Source organism: Narcine bancroftii, chromosome 3 (assembly GCF_036971445.1).
Source record: "Narcine bancroftii isolate sNarBan1 chromosome 3, sNarBan1.hap1, whole genome shotgun sequence".
In the NCBI taxonomy this organism is placed as follows: Eukaryota; Metazoa; Chordata; class Chondrichthyes; order Torpediniformes; family Narcinidae; genus Narcine; species Narcine bancroftii.
Window position 1 is genome coordinate 307027378 of NC_091471.1, and position 23552 is coordinate 307050929.

The following is a 23552-nucleotide window of genomic DNA, read 5'->3' on the forward strand; positions in this document are numbered from 1 at the left end:
TATCTCATGTTAATCTGCACCTCACCTCCTCAAGTCTGCTTCCAAATCCATAACTTCCCTTCTTCTGATGTATAGCTCATAGGTCTGAAATTGCTAGGCTTTTCTCTGCTCTCCCACCTGCAGTCAATGCTAAGGTTGAGTTAATTTTGTAGTTGACCCAGAAAATGAGTTAGCCGTCTCTTAACATAAAACATGAACTTTTGGAAACACTCAGCAGGTCAAGTGATGGGGGAAAAAAGTAAGGGTTCATGATTCAGGTTAACCTGTTTGATCCCATTGAGGCTGAGAGGTTCAGGTGAGCAGAACTCCAATGAGGTCCGAAACTTTAACCACCACGGCAACACATGGGTGGCAAGTAGGCTGATTGGACAGGAGGCTGCAAATGATCTGGCCAATTAGCCCGAGCTTGCTAAGACAATGATTTTCAGACATGAATATTTTGAATAAAATTTAAAAAAAGAGAAATACTTGAACATGCGAGAAACGTTCAGCTGGTCACTCAGCTTTAAGACATGTTAATGTTTCAGGTCAATGCCGGATCTGCTGATAGATCCTGCTCTTCTCTGCTGCCACCCAGGAGGCGGGAGATGCTGGAAACTGAAGCTAAACACAATCTGCTGGATGAGGGGTGGAATAGAGTCTCCATGCAGGACTGGAGCATCAGTAGGACATGTTATCGTCCTCCACCTGCCAATCTACTGCACCATGTCTCTACTCTGCCTGGTTCACCAGTTCCACATGGGTTCTCTTCCCACCCTGTCCTTTTACATTGCCTTCTCTTCTTGTTAAAAGGTTTTGGGTTGAAACATAGACCACTGATGCTGCTTGACCTGCTGGGCACCTCCAGCAGACTGAGTTTAGATGTTGATCATATGCTGCTACTGGTCTGTCACCCAGAGATGGCAGGTACATTTACCAATGCTTTGATGGGCTTCATGGTCCTCATCTGTGGACATAAACAAAATCTATCCTGCTGTGGCAAAGCAAATGTGTGAACTATAGGAAGTAACCTATATCAAATGTACTTCCTATTGGTAGTTAAGAAAGTGGGCGGCATGGTTAGCGTAGCGGTTAGTGCAATGGTGTTACAGCACCAGCGGTCGGGATCAGGGTTCGAATCCCACGCTGTCTGTAAGGAGTTTGTACATTCTCCTCATGTCTTCGTGGGTTTTCCCTGGTGCTCTGGTTTCCTCCCACCTTTCAAAATGTAGTGGAGGTGTAGGCCAATTTGGTGTAATTTGGCTCATGGGCCAAAATGGCCTGATACAGTGCTGTATGTATAAATTTAATGTAAATGTGAATCCTGAAATTTTATTGGTATATTTCCCTGAGATTGATTTAAGTCTATCAGTTGTTACAGTGCCTTCACCTTGTTCTTACTAATATACTGCACACGAGAAATCTAATAAATATTTGGACATCATCTAAAATCAAAAGCATCCTTGAATGTTGGTTTAATTGTGTGATTAACAGACATTAATTGGCATCCTTACTCTCCCAGGGGGTTTTTGTGCACAGTCTAACATTCTCGAGTAGAAACGTGGAAGTCAGAGGGCTGGAACAGGTTTTCAACGTGTCAAATTCAATAATTCTAATCCTTCATATTGTCCCAAATTTACCATATTAAAATTCAGCTCAACATACTCCCATTATGTCATTTCTCCGTGTGACAAGATTTGCTCCCATTGCGGTTCATCAATGATTAGATGCTCTTTAATTTTTCATAACACATCATCCTCAGATATTCCCTTAGATGGATTTCAAGCCAATGGTGACAAAGGACTCTACTTACTGAAAATCATGAACATTACTGATGTAATGATGCATGAAGGTAAAATAGAGTTACTTATACTACCCTGGCAATTCCACGTTACTGATTGTTTAATGCAAATACAGGAATTCTTGGAATATATAATTGCCTTCCATTTAAAATCTCTGCATGAATTTTTTATGGACTTTGTTTATGTGTTTTTTGAAAACATAAAATAACCACACTGCTATTTCTCCCCTTAATAGAAATGCACTTTGACAGGTTAAGGGTATTTTTGAAATATACACGTGGAAACCTTGTCGCTTATGGATATTCTGATATTTGGTCTATAGTTTCTCAGTGAACCCGTAGACCAACCTGTTCTCAGCTGGGCTTATTTTGGTGTAAACAAGAAGTCCAGGGCAAGGATCCAGTTAAGGGCTGTTGCTTGGGGGGGTCTAACTCAACATGAAAGCTTTCTTTGCATTTGTTGAAGTTCATTTTCTACTTGTATCAAAGTACAACATCTGAAATGTGGCAGCAAATGTGATATATGTGACGACAAAAGAATAACAATTTTAACCTAATTTAGTGGTTCCTACCTCATGGCATAAAGCGGAAACCTGATCTAACTGCACATTATCTTGCTTGTTTCACCAACATTTCAGTATTTCTGGGATCTTAACTTAAAGAAACCAGAACACCAAAAAAAAAACCAATCTCTTTGAGGGCTCTTAGCTCTGTCGCTACAAACAATGATATCCAGGTTATCATTATGTATCTCATGAAGTCATGATGTTTCTACCTGTGTTACTCCATTTTGTAAGAATTTGCGCTCCTGATCAGTTTCTTGCATCCTTGATGCCGAGGACTTTCTTTCTGGTGTATCGCTTGAAAACCAAGTTTTGGCATGCCCCTTAAAAAAATGTGGGAGTTTTCTCTCTCTCTCTTTCTCCTCCCACCCCTTTCTCTCTTTGCCCACCCCCTCTCTCCATCTCTCTCCTCTCTCTCTCTCTCCACCTCCATGACTGATAAAAGTATGGTTTATTACCTTAAGGACTGTGCCTTTAAAGGCAATGCCTATCTCTAAAAGCTGCTATGTTGGGAGATGTGGTAAATCAGATGAAGGGAAAACTGCATGTGCAAATTTATCATTTGTTTCTGAATGAAAACCACGCTATGGCCAACTTTGTAATTTGCTTTTGGTAGGGAGACGTGGTTGGTCATTAGTACTCATAACAGTCATTTTAAAACACCAAAAATATGAATAAGATTGAAGTGTTGTGCTTACCTTTGTCAGGAGGAGGAGAGTGACCTCTGCATTGAAGATAGAAGGATTGGCTTCTTCCCCTAGTCAACATATCAATTGAAGATAACTGAGTTGGAGCAGCAAATGGCAGAACTGACTTTGCAGGCCCAGGGTTTGGGCATGCAACGGAATTCCTTGCATCAGCCTGGTTGGAATCGTGCTGGTTGAGGACATGGTAGAGGTGACGGATGGCGTATTTGTTGGATGCGTCAGAGGCTTGGTGCTGCTGCCTGGTCCTGTCAGCCCTCCGGACCGTAACATAGCAGCACAGTTCCAATCAGTCATCTCCTTGCATGGCTCGGAGGCTGAGGGGGTGGGGGGCTGTTGCAGTCACATACTTACCTTCATCAGGAGGAGAGGGAGTATCAGGATAACCCAATGCAGTGAGCCAATGAGGTCAGAGGAGTTTAGCTGGGTGGTGTTGAAGAATGCAATGTTGTATCTAGTGAATAATAAATAAAGTCGACTTTATGGTGAGCTGAAAGAAACGAATGAGTGTATTCTTTATGTTTGTAAGCTGTGGTAAATCAGTGCCGTTACACAAGATTCAAGATTCCTTTATTGTCAAGTAATAAAACATGTGTGATATTACACAAAATTTGCTTTAGTCTGCCATTTGTCCACTCCTCCTGTATAAAGAATATCAACACCAACCATCTGGACAGATGTTATTGCCCTTTGAAAAGATGTAAAGAACAAGCAAGATGATTGTCAGTATGAAGAGGGGAAAGAAGTTAAAAGATAAATGAAATTAGGTTTTTTGTAATGAACGAGAATCTTCAGGGAGACTTAGTTGATATTTCAAAGATTTTGAAGGCAGCTGTCAGGGCTGATGCAGGCAAATGGTTCACATTGTGGCTCATACACCAGGGCCCACCTCCAACAGATGGGGCAGAGTGGAAGAAGGCAGAAGAAATTAGCAGAACAAGTTTCCAAGGAAGTCTTGAAATATACAGTATAAAAGATTCTGAATTTCAAATATATTTGCTTTTAGATTGAGAAAGGATTCATAAATATAGTGATGAATCAAATTTGTGAGAGGAGGATTATCTGAAGATAGGTTTATTCAGATTACTGGTCTAATAATGATGATATGATTCCAAATCGAAGATTCTTTTACCCTCATGTAATAAAACAGATGTAATATTACACTAAATTGTATTTAGACTGCCATAAGGCAGACAAAGATTCACCATTAGCACTTTACAGTCAGAGAAGGAAAAGCAAAAGTGAGTTCCTCCTCCTCCCAACCCCCCCCCCCCCCCCCACACAACAGATTCACCTCTGCAGTCACAGATACTCCAGATCAAATCAAACCATTGACAACCTGAGTTCCATATCCAAACCTCCAACATGATCAGGAAGTGTCCAGTGCCCTCAGCACCCTCTCACATTCCGGTTCCGATACCTGGTACCCCTTCAGCCAGTCTTGAGCCCAGTCCCCAGCGGTCCACAGGCTGGTGTGAGTCCTTTGACTGCAGTCACCATCAGCCTGCAGCCTGAATGGGTTCATCACCTCAAGTCACCATCAACCCGCTGCCAGTGTGTTCTTCAACCTCAGAGCCTCTCGCTTGTCTGCCGCTCTGGTCACCTTCCCATGGATTGACTCATCTGCTTCTCCTTCTCAAATGGGGAGGGGTTTTCTGGTGCCCTTTGCCAGTCCTCCACTTCCCCAGAGTCTGCACGCCTTCATGGCGGCTGTCAATCATAGGTGCTGCCATCTTGGGCCAAAAGGATTTTAAAATAAACCTCGGTCAGCTTTTAACAGTCATTTAAAGCCTGAACAGAGCTGTTGGCAGTTAGACAGTGCAGTAGAACCATGCAGAGGAGCGCTGTGTCTCCTCTCCTCGTTCTCTATACACCCCACCGCCAACAGCATCTACCGTTACAGCAGCTCTGGCAGACCTGACATACTCTTTTCAAATTCAATGTCCAAGCAATTGAATTTATACCTTTCCCTAATGGAGAGCAAAATTAGACAGGGTTTGAAATCAGGATCCAATTCTCAAAGGCTAGGTCGGCTTCAAATTGCACAGCAATTTTCGCATACATTTGACGATTGGCTATTTCTTGAATTAATTTTGCAACACCTGCAGTTCTGGAAAAGATATTTGTAATCCAGAATTGTGCTGCTTTAATGCTGGATAGCACTAGGACAAAATGTATTATAATTAGGGTAACACAAACCTAGTTAAAAAAAAAAGAGACTAAACAGAGTTAGGAAAACGTTCCGTGTAAAAGTTGATACCATGTAGAAGTCAACCCTTTCGGCCAAAATATCTGGAATTTTCCATATATCACGTGTAAAAGCTGACCCTAGTCCCTCCCAGCTGCCTGCAGGCCGGAATCTCCCGAGACCTCATTCGCAAACTCATTCCTCGGCCCTGCCTGCCCATCCGTACTCCTGATGCCTCCAATGTGGACTCACAGCTCAGCTCCGGCCACCCACCCATCGGATCTCCAGACACCTCCCATGACGTAATTATTTAACGTGGTCCCAGCCTCCCCCACCCCCCCCCCCCGCCCCCCCCACCACACCGTGGCAGGATGTGTGTTTTGATGTGCAGCCTCTATTATTACTTGAATTCATTGTGTTTTTGTTCTTTATTTGTTAAGGTATCATTTAGACTTCTGCTACTGATATGGCATTTTGGATCCTGGTGTGAAATTCAGCCGCTCAAAAGTAATATCCATGTAATATATTGAACCCCATAAATTTACTGTCTATGCCAGTAGATAGGATAACTTGTGTAGAGGACAATCCCCAGATTTTCCACCTAAAATGCAGATGTTTTGCTATACCCTTTGTGTAGGATGACCCCAAGCCTAGGACATACCGCTGCCCAGTGAAGTGATGCTGTCACAATATCTTAATACCAAATCACCATGTAAAGGTTTAAATTTTATTGGCATATTTTTAAATAAACCACCGTTGGCTCCTATAAAAAGCCATTTAAAGCCTCTACATACCCGATAGCAGTCGAACTGGGCAGATGGATGGGGATAAGATATGAAGAGGCAGAGGGAAAATGGCAGGGGTGTTGAGACTTCGATGTCAAGGTTCAGATTTTAGAACCATTGTATAAAATTACCTGATTTTGAGGCGACATTTTTAAGTTTTGAGGATTATCCTCTACACCAGGCCCACGAGTAGTTACACCCAATTAATTAAGCTACACCACGAGATGGCCTGTACCTGTTACTGTGCTTAATGTCTAAATGAAAAATTAAAAGGTTGGTCACCCCTGCCTTAGACAGTACTCACCACAAGGTCTTGGATTATATGAGGCATGGTTTACTTGAGAGAATGAAACGACTGAGTGAGGCCAAGTTCCATTAAATTCCTAAAATTGTACCTCAGGTAAATGAGGTCTGATCTGATCTACCTATTTATTCCCAACCAAGAAGGTTCTGCGTATTACTTCTATAAGTATAATCATGGTCAATTGTTCACTCAATGAGTCAAATTAATTTTGAGGTTAATTAAAATTAATGAATCATGGCGTTAGTTAAATGACCGTCTTTAAGAAAGTGCCTAATGAAATCCCTGGTCACTTAATTTAGAGCTATTTTTATAGTTTTTTTTATTCTACTTGTGGTGGCTCAGTTGTCAGAGTTGAACTGAGTGCTATTCCCTCATTGCGATTACTGGGATACTGGAGACAGCATCACCAGGCTAATTCTCTTCCCACAGGCAGTAAAAATGCTGAACGACCAAAGGAACTGCTCATTCTGATCATCTGAGACTCTCATGTATAAAGCATCATCCATTTATTTATTTATTTAATGGATAAATACTTGTTTGTCTATATATGTGTTATGTCTGGTTGTGTGTCTGCATGTTTTGCACTGAGGACTGGAGAACGCTGTTTCGTCGTGTTGTACTTGCGCTGGGTGGGTCACGTCTCCAGAATGGAGGACCATCGCCTTCCCAAGATCGTGTTATATGGCGAGCTCTCCACTGGCCACCGTGACAGAGGTGCACCAAAGAAAAGGTACAAGGACTGCCTAAAGAAATCTCTTGGTGCCTGCCACATTGACCACCGCCAGTGGGCTGATATCGCCTCAAACCGTGCATCTTGGCGCCTCACAGTTCGGCGGGCAGCAACCTCCTTTGAAGAAGACCGCAGAGCCCACCTCACTGACAAAAGGCAAAGGAGGAAAACCCCAACCAACCAATTTTCCCCTGCAACCGCTGCAACCGTGTCTGCCTGTCCCGCATCGGACTTGTCAGCCACAAACGAGCCTGCAGCTGACGTGGACATTTACCCCCTGCATAAATCTTCGTCCGCGAAGCCAAGCCAAAGAAGAAGACTTATACAATCAAGTGATAATAAACTTGACTTGACGACTTGATTAAGGCGGACAGTAAGTGATTGGGCCTCAGTAAAAATGAACCATGATTTCATGTCAGTGTGGGGAAATGCCCTGTCACCATGTCCTATTTTCCCTGGCCACTTCATCACCTCCTCTCTCCATCACAGCCCCCATAACCTTTCACCGTCCAACAGGGGAATGATTGAAGTGTGAAGGTTATTGCTTGGGAAGATGCCCCACTCCAAAGAGCTGTAGACCTTCTCAATCAAGGCCAGGATTGCAGGACTTGAGGGTGGTGGGGGAGTTACTGTGAATTTTATGAATTGTTGTTAATGAAAATCCTTTTGAAATTCACAATGACAAGTTTGTGAGTCGTGAACCTTTAATGTTGCCAGCCAATCTTGTTGTTAACAACCACGCAATTCATTGAGAATGGAAAATCAATATTTTATTAATTCACATTTAGTAATTGATGACTCTGCCAATACTGGGCGGTGAAATGCTAACACATTTTATCATTGCTAATGAAGCACAGGAGGCAAATGGATATTTGAAAACTGCTGTTAACTTGTGTGTGACCTGTTTAAAGTCTGGCCTCAATTAGCCCCAGAACTCAGATGGCTTCATTTCTTACAGAGTTCAGATTGGATAAACTATGCATTAACCCTTCTGCAAGAACATTTCTTGTGTGAAAGCATACTTATGAAGAAACCTGAGATATTACTGCTGATTTGAAGATGCGGTTGTGGCCCATCGCAGCCCCCTTGGGGGGCACTTCATAAAATGAAGGATGAACGCGGCGATCCAGCAGGCTGTACGAGGCCTGCAGCGCTGCCCTCCAATTGGCCACAACTAAAGGAACTTAACTGGCCTATCAAGGAAAGTGGATCGCAAATGCACCAATCAGCGCTAAGTGGGCTTTGGCCACACACCCTCATCTTGAGAATGAGCCCAATAAAGCTCAGTGTTAACTACTCTCAACTGGGGCTCGTGTCATTCTTTCTGGGAACAGCGTGTTCTTACTGAGCTAACCTGCATACAGCTATAACTTCTCCTGTGCTATAGGCTTTGCAGAGCCATAGCTTGTAGCAGCCAGCTACAATGCTATATAAATGGAAGATGTTGTTGGGTTATTTGGTTTACCTCTGCCAAGAGATTATATGGGTAAGGTTAAGACAGGATAATCATAATTGTGGGGAGCAAGTCGGTTTATTAATTAGAGGTCACCACATGGCACTACATTGAATTGATGTCCAAAGGATAAATCGATTCTTCCTTGCGGTTATTTTTGTATGTGGGTTAAGAGGACTACAATTAAACTGGACGTCTCCAGAAGCTGGATTATGAAATTTACCAATTAGAATCCATCCTCCAACTGCATTTATTGAGAATGACTGACACAAATAAGTCACAGTGTTCTCCAATTGGTCAAGGATAGCCCTTTGGACAACTGTCTTGAGGCACTAGTGCAAGGGACTGTTTATCGGTTCACTCTGAAGCATCTAACTGAGGGCACCGAGAAGTGTTCAGAACAAACGGCCAGATTTTTGACATGAGCGGCGCATGAGTCACAGCCATCGGTACAACATAGGAAGGTTCATCCTTTGGAATGAACATCTCGCATAAGCAAAGAATCCCCTGAGTCTGCAACCGGGATGTGATTTGATAGAAGTTGATTTCTTTCATACTTTTAATTTCCCAAGCCAATTTGAAGAATATAAATTGATGAACATTTCCAGCTTTAACCTAGAACTGGATCCCTTGAAAGCTTTTCAATCATCCTCTAGAGTATAAAGTTAGCTAATGCAATATGCAAAGCCCCAAATGCAAACATTCATAATGGAGATATTATTGCGGATTTGAATATGTATAATAGGAACTGCAAATTTTATGTTTATTTTTCTCCTATTCCTCTGGGGAAGGCCTGATTTCTTGATATTGTGAATCTTCTTTATCAGCAATTTCCATCGCGAATTGGAATTGTGACAAAATAATAAACTTTGTGTACATGGAAATATGAGTGACACACACTGTGCAGGCAACCAGGATGTAAATAAAGGGAATGTCAACCCTCAAGCAATACTAATTTTAATCCTGCCCTTTCATATTAAGCAATGAATATATGCCTTCTGCATGAGTTAGTCAAGTTTATTATCATCTGATTGCACAAGTCCCACCCGACGAAGCAGTGGTCTCTGGTCCTCGGTGCAAACACACAACTAGACATAACACTCATACAGACAAACAATACATATGCTGGACAAGTATTCATATACAGGGTGGTCCTCAAGTAATGACCCATGTGAGTTACGTCCACCCGCACATAAGACTTAAATTTAAAACAAATACTGTACATACGCTGAGATTCTTCATTAAAGGTTCATTTGTTGAATTTTTTTTGAAAAATTGCTTTAATACCTCATTAAAACATGAGAATCTGACTTACGACCAATCCGTGTTATGACCAATCCTTCAGTCCAAATTACGGTTGTAAATTGAGGATTGCCTGTATACAAATAAATAAATAGATACTGTTCTGTAAGTCTGAGAATCTCAGAGGGTCAGTGGGAGCAGTTCCTTTGGTCGTTCAGCATCCTCACTGCCCATGGGAAGAAGCTGCTCCTCAGCCTGGTGGGGCAGGCTCTGATACTCCTGTATCTCTTCCCTGATGGCAGTAGCAGCAAGATGCTGCGAATGAGGTGGAAGGGGTCCTCAACGATTTTGCATGCTCTCTTCAAATATTGATCCTGGTAGATCTCATCAATTGGGGGGGGGGGGGGGGGAAGGGGAGTGAGACTCTAGTGATCCTCTGCCACTCCTTATGGAACTGTGGATTGATTTCTGATCTGATGCTCTACAGCAGTGGTCTTCAAAGTTTTTCTTTACTCACATCCCACCTTAAGTAATCCTTACGTCATCGGTGATTAGTAAGGGATAACTTAAGGTGGTTTGTGAGTGGGAAGGGAAGGGTGAGAATCGCTGCTCTAGACCCAATTGTTACTGAAGTATTTTGCTTGAGAAAAATTGTCATTGGCCCATTTCCTTTGGAGTTATGAAACCTTGCACATAACGAGTCAATGAGGTACGATTAAAACAGTGGGTTTCAACCTTTTTCTTTCCACTCACATCCCACTTTAAGCAATCCCTAACTAATCACAGAGCACCTATGGCATAGGGATTACTTGAGGTGGAATGTGAGTTTAGGGGGCAGTTTGAAAGCCACTGGTTGAGAGCAATGGTTCTCAACCTTATTTTCCCACTCACATACCATCTTAAGTAATCTCTTACTAATCACAGAGCACTATAGAATGGAGATTACTTAAGGTGGTATGTGAGTGGAAAGAAAAAGGTTGAAGACCACTGCTCTACAGTAACTGTGCCACATTCCGATGCAGCTGTCCAGGACACCCTCAATAGATAGTTAATTGTGGGATGCCAGGTGTAAAGGGCAGCAAGACATTTAGTGAAAACACTGTTTCATTACAGGTAGGTTTGTTGGCGAATAAGTTGGAGTGCAGCACATTGTGGTCTCTGACAAAGAGTTGAGATGGACAGATTTCTGAGATTTGGGCTCTGGGCAAAATAGTAACTGTTTTTATTGGAAAATACTCAAATATTCAGATTCAAATTTTAAATTCCAAAAGACATGGGGCCCATTTATAGACTATTTTTTTCAATATGATTCCGTTCTGGATTTTTTTTAAATCATGAAAAGATGTTTCTGTAATAATTTTTAGAAATATTATAGCACAATATATCACTGTACCATTTAAGAATTTATAATGTATAATATAAATACCAATAAAAATATTTTTTAAAGTAAGAAATAAAATATGGTGCTTCAATAGGGGGGGAAGAGGAGGGGGAGGCCCTGTGAAAGGAGGCCAAACCCACATTAAATGGAGCGCAAAAGACCTCTGGCTTGGAGACTCTAATGCTCAAGAGACTTCTGGGGATCATTGCTCCTGCCTTGATCTGCTGAAGGAGCAGGGTAACTGGGGGAAAAAGATTTTCCAAATTAAGTGAGATCTATTGCTGGTCCTGGCAAAACAGCCATGCAATCATCCATCAATTACTTTGTTTGTCAAATTAGACATACAGCATGGTAACAGACCTCTTCGGCCCACGAGCCCGTACCACTCAATTACACCCAAATGACTAATAATCCCCAGTAGGTTTTGAATGATGGGGAGAATGTACAAACTCCTTACAGTCAGTGGATTTGAACTCCAGTCCTGATTGCTGGTGCTGTTGCAGCATTGCGCTAACTGCTATGCTCACTGTACCACCCCTTATACTCACCCCAAAGTGAACCTCCTGGCCTCTGAATTGCTTCAGCTGGTAGCAGTTGATACTTGTCATGACTGGCACCTTGCAGCTTACTACATTTCTCCTTTATAAGCAGTCCCTCAGGATTAAAGATGATTTACTTCAGTTCCTGGGGCTCTGAGGTGGCAGTGGACTCTGGTACCTGTGGGGCAGGAAGTGCTTGACAGGGCAGATTGGAGGGTTGGTGGTCTTGTAGTGTATATCCTTTTGCTATTGTCACTGGAATTCTGTATGATTCTAAGGAGAGGCTAAAACATTCTGAGTACCTCTTTGGATACTCCTCCATTTTCATTGGTCTTGGGTGAGGGATTCTCATGCATCAATAGGATCATACATCAAGGAATCTTTCAGAATATCTTTAAAATCTTTGAATATCTTTTGCCTCGACAGAGGTCAACACAGACTGCCTATTTTGGGATTCTGGTGTACTCGACAACTGGGTGCGACTGGGTCAGACTGACATGAGACCCTTGCATATCAATGCTGGAAATCTTGACCTGGGAGAGAATTCCACCATTGACTCACTGTTAGGTAAAAACATCATGAGCTGGGAATGTAGAGGGAGTCACCCAGTGCTGGGCCGTAACAAGATGCAGTTGTGACCTTGTACTCTCAAGATAAGAATGGGGATGACAAATTGATGTGCAGGAGGCTAGCAGAGAGGGACAGCAACAGTTTATTCATTGGACAATGTCATGGTATGATAATTTACTAAGTACGTATCCTAAGGTATATAAAAAACACCACTTGCTGATAACGGCAGAATGCGCCTTCTCCAACTAACACTGTTAGTTGCAAGTGTTACAATCCGGCAATAAAGAACAAAGAACCTTGATTTCGACTCAATCTGGTGTTTGACTCACTCATTCATGAACAAAGCAGACCTAACACTCACATATCCTGCCAATGGATTTAGAGGATTTTGCGCAGGCTGTGCTTGGGGTGTACCTCCAGCTCTTTGAGGTGCCTGTTATTGGCAGTCAATTAACCAGAGATGTACGAGGCAGGAAGGGGAAGGGGGAGATGGGTGAGAAGGATGAATGCCTCTCCCTGGATTTCTCTCATTTACACAACATTCCGGTGGGGACCTTTATCGTTCAATCTCTAAACATTACATCAGAGTTAGAAAGCAATCAGTCTACCATTTAGTTTAGCCTCGATGGAAATGATTATGTTGGCTGATCTGTGCAGAATTTTCAGAAGTCTTGTGTTTTCAGAGGTACAAACTTTCTGAAATTGAATTTAAAACCAAGACTATAGCTGTCTCTAAAAATTTAAGGTGAGAGCGTTTTCTCAACGTCGTTAATCAACATGCAAATCATGAACAACGCCCATACATGCAAATTGTGAAGCATGAAAGTCCACAGATGCTGAGATTGTAGTAAATACACACACAAGTGGTGGAGGAACTCAGCCAGTCTCAGAGGGTTCCATAGGAGGCCTTCTTTAATTAAGATGCCTACCTTATTTTTTCTTATACCTTGAAGAAGGACACAAGCATATTAACTGGTTAATTCATTATTTGGTTAATTGTAGGATTCTATTGTACTCAAATTATTTGCCATGATAATATTGCATCTGAAAATGACTCAGAGGGAGTCCTTTTGGCTCATTGCCCCTTTGTTTTTATTCTTGCACTACCTATTGGACAATGTACAGGTTAGCTGCAAAACCAAGTTTTTTTTTAGTTTCTTAGCACACTCAATTTAATCAATGAAACTATCCAATCTCTATGCTGGGTGCCAGGGGAGTAATCCCAGGTGTCATATTTTCCCCATCCACTTTTATTTTCCTACACTACAACTTATTCTCTTTCAAACACATTCAACAACTCCTGGTGCAGGTCCTTGACCCAAACACAGACAATTCCTTTCCTCTTCACAGATGCTGCCTGTAGTGTGGATTGTGGAGGATCCCGTGATCTCTCTGTCTGGAACCTGGTTTGGAAGTTGCATCACCTGCCTATCAAGTTGGATCCTGCCCTCCCATTAGAGCACACCTGACCATTGGCCTCTTTAATCACCTAGTGATTACCTGGGTCGGGCCGTTTAGCTTACTGTACTATAAAGTCCACCATGTGCAGTAGCTCTTTCTCTTTTGCTTTTCAGTCCTGAGATGAAACCTGCTCCACTCCAGGTCGCAAACTGTGGACAACGCTAGAGGAGTCATTGGTAAGGTGTGCACTACATGGGGATCAGGGCTATTAGCTAGCATTGGAGCAATCCTTGGTTGTTATAAGTCCGATATGATTGGTTATACTGTGTTGTGTGATTGAGGGTACTAGTGTGTGTTTTCTCTGTTGTGATCCCCTTACATGTGTTTTGATAAAGATCCTTCATCTGTTCAGCCTGTGACCAGACTCATTGCTCTTTGAACCCATCGAACTTTCCCCTTCCTACGCAACTGCCCAACCAGCTGAGCTCCTCCAGCATTAATTTGCCCAGATTCCAGCATTTGCATTCTCCTTGGTCTCTGCTCTCCATTCTCTGCACAGTCTCTTTTGCCTTTTGTCTTGGATTCTTTATCTTTAGCCTTGTGGCATCCCAGCAATTTCCCTTTGGAACAGAGAGAAAATGCAGTCCCCAGATGCCCACAAACAATGAGCAGGCTGCACCAGTGCTTAAGATCAAACCCAGAACCCATGAAGCAACTGCTAACTGTCATGCCCCATGTAATAGCCGTGCATAGCCATTACTTCTGCAAAAGTAATCCTTTGGTAGTGAAATGCATCAGGACATTATGGCAACTTGATAGAGTACTTTATAAATGGATGTTCCTTCTCTATTCAACCATGGACAGAATTGGGAATGAGCACATAATATGAGAAAAGTACAATGTCATAACAGAAGGCATTCTATTATATTTGGCCTGAGGCTTGCCATGGGAGCACCATAAAGACAGCAACATGCTGTATCCAGCCACAGCCTACCTGACATGGGAATACTTCATGAAGCTGTCATTCTCTTCATTAATGCCAACACACTTCACACTTAAGCCTTATGAAATAAATTTGCTGCAGAGTTAATGGACAATGTTGACTTTGGGTCAAGAGGTTGATTATATTGTGATGTACTAAATAAAATAAATTAAAAAAAAACATAAAATGGGTGATAATGGGTCAGCTATTGGCTTAGATAATCATATAACAGCAAAGACAGCAAAATGTACAATACGTAGCATTTAGCTTTTGCCTGAAGCCATCGTGATCCCTCATATCTCATATATCAACATGGCTCTTTTGCTTAACATTCATGAAAATTTAATGGGACCTTTTGTATGGTTAGTGTAGCTACAGGTCAAGGGCTGTTTACTAATCGTGAGTGATTCACCGCCTGGCTCCTCGAAGTCCTTTCCAAAATACGACCTCAACCGTCAAGGGCAGCAGGTGCAATTAACATCAGCAGGTTAATCATCCTGATTTGGGATAATATTGCAGTTCTCTACTGGAAAACACTGCCATGTGGCAAGGTAATCTGATCAATAACAGGTCACCCAACAACCTTGCCAGTCAACGAAAATGATGCCTCTCTTCCAGACAGAATGAACACCTCTACACACTGTTTGACAAGAAGAATAAGTGGACGCCAAAGGAAGTTCCATCTTCCCATGAAGAACAGGCCGAGGTGAGGAGAATCCTATCCAAGGTCAACTCATACAAGGTAGCAAGTCCAGATAACTGAAGGACTGTGCAGACCAACTGATGGAGGTCCTTACGGACATCTTCAACATCACTGCCGCAGTACATCATCTGCGAGGGTTTCAAGGCAGCCACCATCGTCCTGGTACTAAATAGGGTGACAGTAACAGGCCTCAATGACTACCACCCAGTGGCACTGACCTCCACTATTATGTAATGCTTCAAATGTCTTGACGATGGAACTTATTTAAATTTTTATTTTTCACACTGTGAACCATATCAATCAAAATACATTCAAACATTTTCCTCTTAAATATACTCAGTAACATTTTCTCCCCTTTTTTCCCCCTACCTTCCCTCCCCCCTTCCCACCCCCCCAAACCCATTAACGTTCAACATATACAATACAATAAAACCATTAAACAATGTAATCAAACAATGAAAATAAACAAGAAAATTGTGTCACCTACTTTTAAATACTGGATCAAATCATTTTGTCTGATGGAACTCATTAAAGCACATCTCCCAGAGACCTGGATCCATTTCAGTTCACCTTCAGATGGAACTGTTCCACTGCCGGTGCTATAGCCTTGTCCCTCCACTCTGTACTGACTCTCCTCTAAAACGATGCCTCATACACCAGGCTGCTGTTCATTGATTTCAGCTCGGTGTTTATTACATTCATATGCCAGAGGCTGGTGGAGAAGCTGTCCTCAGTGGGATTCAACACCTCTTTCTGGACTTCCTAATGGAAAGACTACAGTCTGTCAGGATTGGCAACAGTACATTGAGCACAGGCTCTGTGTGCTAAGCCTGCTCCTGTTCATACTACTAACCTGCCATTGTAATTCCAGATTCAGTTCCAACAGAGTTATCAAGTTTGCAGATGACACACCAATAGTTGGCCTTATTATGCTACTAACCCGCTATTGCAATTCCAGATTCGGTTCCAACAGAGTTATCAAGTTTGCAGATGACACACCAATAGTTGGCCTTATCAGCCACAACAATGAGTTGTACTACAGAGAAGAGATGGAAAATCTCGTGAAGAGGTGAGAGAGTAACAACCTGAGTCTCAAAGTGTACAAGACAAAAGAGGTTATCATGGACATCAGGAGGACTAGAGATGACCACCCTCTACTACACATTAATAGCTCTATAGAGGATGGAGGAGAGAGCACCAAGTTCCTCGGAGTCCACTTAAGAAGTAACCTATCGTAGGAAGGTGCAACAGCGACTGTGCTTCCTTAGAAGGCCGAGGTGGGCAAAACTATCAGTCACCATTCTATTAACTTTTTACAGGAGCTCTATTGAGAGCATTCTGGCCAGCAGTGTGGTATGGTTTCTGTTGAGCATTGGGCCATGAAAGCAGCAGAGGGGATCACTGGGGTCTCCTTCCACCACCCCCCCATCCCCCTTCACTTTCTCCACGCTATGATTTACCATATTAGGGTTAAAAGAGGGATTGTAAAATCAGTGAGGACCCCAGCCACTCTGTGTGTGGCATCTTCCAGTTACACCTGTCAGGGAAGAGATTCTTAGAGCCAGAACCACCAGGCTGAGGAACAGCTTCTTCCCACAGGCAGTGAGGCTGCTGAACGACTGATGAATGGCTAAAACAACTCGCGGAGACTCTGCTATTTATAAATAATATTTATTTTAAACATGTGTATGTACTATACTGGTCTCTATGTGTGCTATACCGTATGTGTGTTTGCACTGTGGACTGGAGAACGCTGTTTTATCATGTTGCACTGGTACCATCGATGATAAATAAACTGGAACTGGGGTCTTCAGCAAAAAGACTGCAGTGGTACAAAAAGGCAGATCCCCATCATCTTCTGAAGGGGTGAAAAGGTGTGACCAATAAATGCTGGCCTTGTCATTGGTCACCGAATGGTGTAAGCAGTATGCCTAGTAGCAAGGGATACTGGACAGGGGTCAGGAGTGGGAACCTTTAGACCAGTGGTTTTCAAACTCACATCCCACCTTCAGCAATCCCCATGCCACATGTGCTCTGTGATTAGTAAGGGATTGCTGAAGGTGGGATGGGAGTGGAAAGAAAAGGTTTGAAAACTGATGTTTTAATCAAACCTAATTGACTAGTTACGTGCACGGTTTCAGAACGCCAAAGGAAATGGGGCAATGACAATTTTTCTCAAGCAAAATATTTCAGTAACAATTGGGTCCAGAGCAGTGATTCTCAACCTTCCCTTCCCACTCACATACCACTTTAAGCAATCCCTTACTAATCACACAGCACTTATGGGATAGGGATTACTTAAGGTGGAATGTGAGTCTCTAGGGGACAGTTTGAAAACCACTGTTTTAGACAATGATCCCTTCTCAGATCATGGGAATATCATGAGTAGTTGCAGGTACCTTGTTTATCTGTATTGTTGGGGTTACTGAACAACTATAGACCCTGGATTATAATTGAGAGCTTATTGGCAGTATAGTATTTTGCATGATCTTACTCAATTAGAAGAGGGTTAAACATTTCTTTTTGCCATTAGAAGCCTAATAACCTGTATATGCCTGGGATTGTCTGATTTTGCAAGCTAAGTAGGCTCAGGCTTGGTCAATCCTTGGAGGGGCGACTGCCAAGGAACATCAGGTGCTATAGGTTCTGTGAGGGACGCTGGACAAAGTGGCAACTCTCTGTCTGCCTTACGGTAGACAAAAGTTAAAGAATTTCATGCATTCATTTTAAATGCAGTATTACATGACAATAATGGAATCTTTACCTTTTTACCTTGCTGTTTGATAACACAAATTAAGACAAAGTGTGATTCTTCTAAGTAAAATCTCCATTATCCGGAATTCAATGAACTGGAAATTCAACTAGCAAAAAAAAAAATCGAGTAAATAAATAAATTCAAATGAATAAGACAGGGTAGATGGACTCAGTGAGGGAGCACTGAGACTTTGATGGACACGTGCAGGTTTGTCCCGCTGAACTAGCAATGCCTCTCAATGTGCACACATCCTTTTCACTGTCGCCATTTGCGTGGAGGTGAATCGGGTTGTCAGCGCGAGAAGGGTGCATCGAGAGTCTGACCGGGACACTTGCGTGGAGGTGAGTCGGTGAAGACAGGAACAAATATTCAGTCAGCAGAACATCCTGGTCGTGCCCTGCCCACAGCTGCTGTCTGAATAAAATTTCAATAAAGCTGCATTGGAATGAAATGGATGGAGGGTCGGCCAATGCTGCTAGCCACTGTCAATGCCCAGAAAGGGTCTTTATCTTATTAGTGTAAAGTATATTAGTAAGACTTTATCTGTAAACTTGGGGGAGGGTGTTAATTATGATGGTGGCACAGTTAGTGCAACGCTATTATTCTGCTATGAATTTCGTAAGTTACCTGATTAAAGTGAACTTTACATAATTAAAAACTACAATATTGATTTTTTTTTCAAATTACTTTACATTTTGCATTGTCTTTTGTCTTTTAAACTGTTTATTCTTAATTCAGATATATTCATTAGCTATTGGAAGAGTGAAAATTCACATTTACGGCATCTACAATCCCTGTTGGATGCGGATTCTGGGGATTTTTACTGTATTCAGTAAATTCCCCAACATCTGGAATTCAAGCAACCGGCAAAAGAATCGCAGAAAACAATTAGGGAAAAAAATATGGAAATTTAAGATTAGCGCCCCTCATGGTTAGTTTGCCAATCATGCAACATGCAGCCTCAAGCAACTGCCAAATACAGCAATCTGGCATCTACTGATCCCCATAGATGTTGGATACTGGGAGTTTTATTGTGCATTGTTTCTCAGAAGTATGATTATTACCTAAATAATGGGGAATAAAACCACTAGAACAGCATGACTCAATTAAATAGGGAGACAAGCTACCTCGACTCTGCAGCAGAATCAATTTGGGGTACTTTACCTCTGTGTAAATGTGACAACTTTAGCGATCTCGATATCTGAGGTAATGATGGAAGTTCAAATCCCTATGTGGTGGATGGGGAATTGCAATTCAATGAATTAAATACATCTGTAATGATAAAATGACAAGAAACCTCCCCATTCCCAGCTATCTTAATCCAATATGGTTTTATCTGTAAAAGGACACTGAAATAGCTGAGCAAGCTACATAATGTTAGAATTTAATTCAGGCGAATTGGACCAGCACATTTGATGGGAAGCTAAATGTACACAGAAAGGGTACAAGGAGTGTTAAAGCATGCTCATTTACTGCTAATAACTCAATGGAGATAAGATAAGATTATCAGCTTTGATTCGAAGAGAAAGCCTCCCCAAATTCATCTGGAAATCCCTTCAATTTTAGTACTGAGGTTAAGGTTGGATAACTCAGATGCATCCAAGTTCTTGCAACAAAAGCTCTAGCCCTATCAGTTTTTAGATCAGCATTCTATCTGCCTTATAAATTTTTAATAACTAAGGTTTATTGAACAGTTTTAGTTTGGTTTTGGCATAATTTTCTTGTGTTTATTTTATAGTAACAAGGAAACATTTTCAGGTTTTATTTCATCATTGTTCATACTTGAGAGCCTCTCAAACGATAAAACCATTTTTATGATCATAAAATTCAATATACAGCTTCCAGCTGAATGAGTAATCTATGAATAATTTTATAATAAGCTACAGTTTCTGATTCATGCAAAACTAAACATTCAAATCTCACACCTTAAACCTAAGTGCAATCACCAGCCTTTTTTTACAGAGATCCTACAATACTGGCGTAAAGAAGCCCTGTCATTAAGCCGGCTTTGAACCAAACAATGCCTGCATAATGCTGCTCCATTGTGTCATTTTACAAAGCAAGCCGGCATTCTGGAAGCAAAAGAGGCATGACGTGAAATGGCGCTGGCGTCTAGTGTGATGTATAACGTAGACATCCTTGCCTGTCCTGGTCCTGGCTATAGCTCACCCTTTTTACACAGACATTGATTTGACGCTGTGACTACCTCCGCTGCTGGCTTAAAGGCGGGACTACAATGACCACCCCCCTCCCCCATTCCGTATTCTTACCTTTTATACCAAACGGCAGGGTGGAATAGAGGTGCAATATTCCTGACTTGAAGAAGCTGTGTAAAAGAGGCTACATTCATAATGCTCCTTTCTGCTAACAAATAATATTAAAACATAATGGCAATCAGTGAAAGATTGTTGTCCTGAGCTGGTGAATCGCTAACGAGAGACTTTGGACAATCGCCAGAAGAATGCACAGGGAGCCAAATATACGTGGCACAATGCTTTTACTGCGTTGAATAATTTGTCATGTTATTTTATGTAGATTGGGAAAAGTATTTGAAACGGAACTATCTGGAAAATGAACTGAAAAATGGATATCACAGATATCAGTACAGGTGACCCCAGTTAAAGAGCTGAAAAGCCTCTTCTAATTTTGATGAACCTGGTTCTGAAATAACACAGTCCTCTTAGGAGTCATTATCTTGGAAGATCTTTCCTGGACCCAACACACTAATGGCATTGTGAAGAAAGCACGTCAGCGCCTCTACTTCCTCAGGAGTTTGTGACGGTTTGGTATGACACCAGAAATCCAGACAAATTTCTCCAGGTGGAAAGCGTGCTGACCGGCTGCATCACAGTCTGTTATTGGAACACCAATATCTCTGAGTGAAAAGCCCTCCAAAAAGTAGTGAACACAGCCCAGGATATCACAGGCAAAGCTCTCCCCACTATTGAATACATCTACAGGGAATGTTGTTGTCAGAGGGCAACAGCAATCATCAAAGATCCACACCACTCAGCACAAGCTCTGTTCTCGCTGCTGCCATCAGGAATAGATGCCACATGACTCATACCACCAGGTTTAGGAACAGCTGCTACCCCACCAGGGTAAGCAACAGAACGAGTGTTAGAAGAGGGTATTAGGGTAAGCGGGGGGAGTGCAACCATCCAATATAAATTTACTTAACAGGGATGTAGAGGGGGTTTTGGGTGGATGCTGGTACCTACCTGCTGACAAACATTATAGTCCTCTGTCCCTCTGACGTTGCTTTTATTGCTGGGAGAGTCACTAGTGTGTCAAGCTAGATGCTAGTGATGCTTGACGTACGCTAGTGATGTGGTTGGGCGGGGTACCCCCTACCCTGCCACAATCAGACTCCTCAACCACAAACTCAATCAGAGACTCATTTAAGGTCTCTTACTTTGGACATTATTGATTTTCTCTTTGTTCTCTCTGTATTGTGCGCAGTTTTTTTTAGATTTGTTATATGTTTACAGTTCTTTTATTTGTTTACATGTTTATGCTGTGTACAGTTTATTTTTTGCACTACCAATTAGTGGTAATTCTGCAGGTAAAAGGAATCTCAGGATTGTATGTGATGTCATGTATGTACTCTGACAATAAATCTGAAATCTGAAACAGTAACTATACATTTGTAAGTCTGGAGTAAGAAAAATACTCACTATGTTACTCAGTGTTACAGGGCTGCAGTGTTGAGCCATATAACTGGATTAAAGAGAAAATTCTCTGCTAAGGGAAGCACTGGAAGGGAATGATAAGAACGGGAAGATGGAACTGATTACAAATAAATATTGCCTCCTGTTCTTAAATTTATTTTGTCCTGTGATGAAATGAGACTGTAATTGACCACTGTTTGCACTGTTGAGAAGAGAACAAGTTAAAGTATAAAACTGGCATGAAAATCTTCTAATCTTGTAACAACCCACTCTCTAATACACAAAGATCCTGGAGAAACTCAGCAGGTCCCATAGTGTCCATGACAGGGAAAGATACATAACCGGAGCCCTTCGTAACGGTATGAGCAAAAAGCAGGCAGGTGCCCAAATAATGAGGTGGGATGAGAAGGGGCAGGGGGAGGATCACAGGTCAGCCACTAAGAGACATGAATAGGAGGACAGGAGAGAATTGATTGCGAGAGGGAGGTAGCTCTGTGAATGCAGAGCTGGGGGAATGGAAACAAAGGGCTAAGGTATGACGAAGGGCTCAAACCTGAAACGCTGGCTACATAAAGTGTGCTATTTGACCTGCTGAGTTTCTCCAGCAAGGTGTTATTAAATCAGTGTTAATGCCATCTGGTTGGAAGGTCCCCAGATGGAATTTGAAGCGTCGTTCCTCCAATTTGCAGGTGGCCTTAGTTTGGCAGTGCATTCCACTGCTGGAGAAATAGTGTATTTTGGAAAAAAAAAATCCTTGAATGAAACATTCAAACAAAATCTTATCTGCATTTCCACTCGGTTAGATGGATGTTAGATTACATGGTTCATTTTGAAAAAGGGCATAAATTCTCCTTGCATATCCACCAGAAACACGTGAAGTAATCCAATTGTTCTCTTTTGAGACTCTCATGTGTGTACATTGTTAACAGAGGTTTCACCTGAGTTCATTATTCTTGTGGTGTTCTGCAACCTTTCTAAAAAGCAATTATAAAGATCCCACGTGTCCACATCTTTCAGTATCTTCCTTCCTTTTCTTTCACACTACACTGCAAAATGTGAATTTTGCTTCCTGAATACTTTTGCATGTATTTTATAGATTTTGGATGACCAAAAATCACCTTCAAATTTCCTATCATCTTTTAAAAATATCCTTAACTTGGTGGTTGCAAGTCCAGTTGAAGAATCTGGATGTGTTTTCAACACATCAGAATTCGTTTTCAAAACAGTATTCTCTCCTGCCTTAGACAAAAATCAGTGCACAGTGATTCCATAAGGTGGCTATGAGAATCACTCAGCAAACACAAGTTCTGGATAATTAATATTTTTATTTCCTTGAATCCCACTTTTAAATTCTGATAGTTTCAGGAAGTGTCTCTCACAGTTGGTAATACAGGATATCCATGGCTCCTCAAAGGGTGGATTTGAGGACATAATTTAGATCTGTTTACCTTTGTCGTTCAGTGCTTCCACATGATAGCTATGGTGTTTCGAACAGTCAATGACCATGGTCAGGATAATGTTAGGTCCAGCGTTCTTTTTCAGTGAAAGTGACAGGCTTGAAGTCAGGGTTGTATGTGTTCTTCAAAGTAAAAACACCCCATCTGCCCCTATTCTTGCTTCTGTTTCTATTGTTCTTGTACTAAAATGACAAAAAATCTAATTCTTGTCTTCAAAGACACACCCTATTCCATCTCTGTGCAGTGTTATGATTCCCTGTAAACTTCCGGCATCTCTACTCTGGTCTCTTAGTGCCTCGTGTCTCCCCTTGCTCCTTGTGCCGTGGCCTTCACCTGCTGAAACC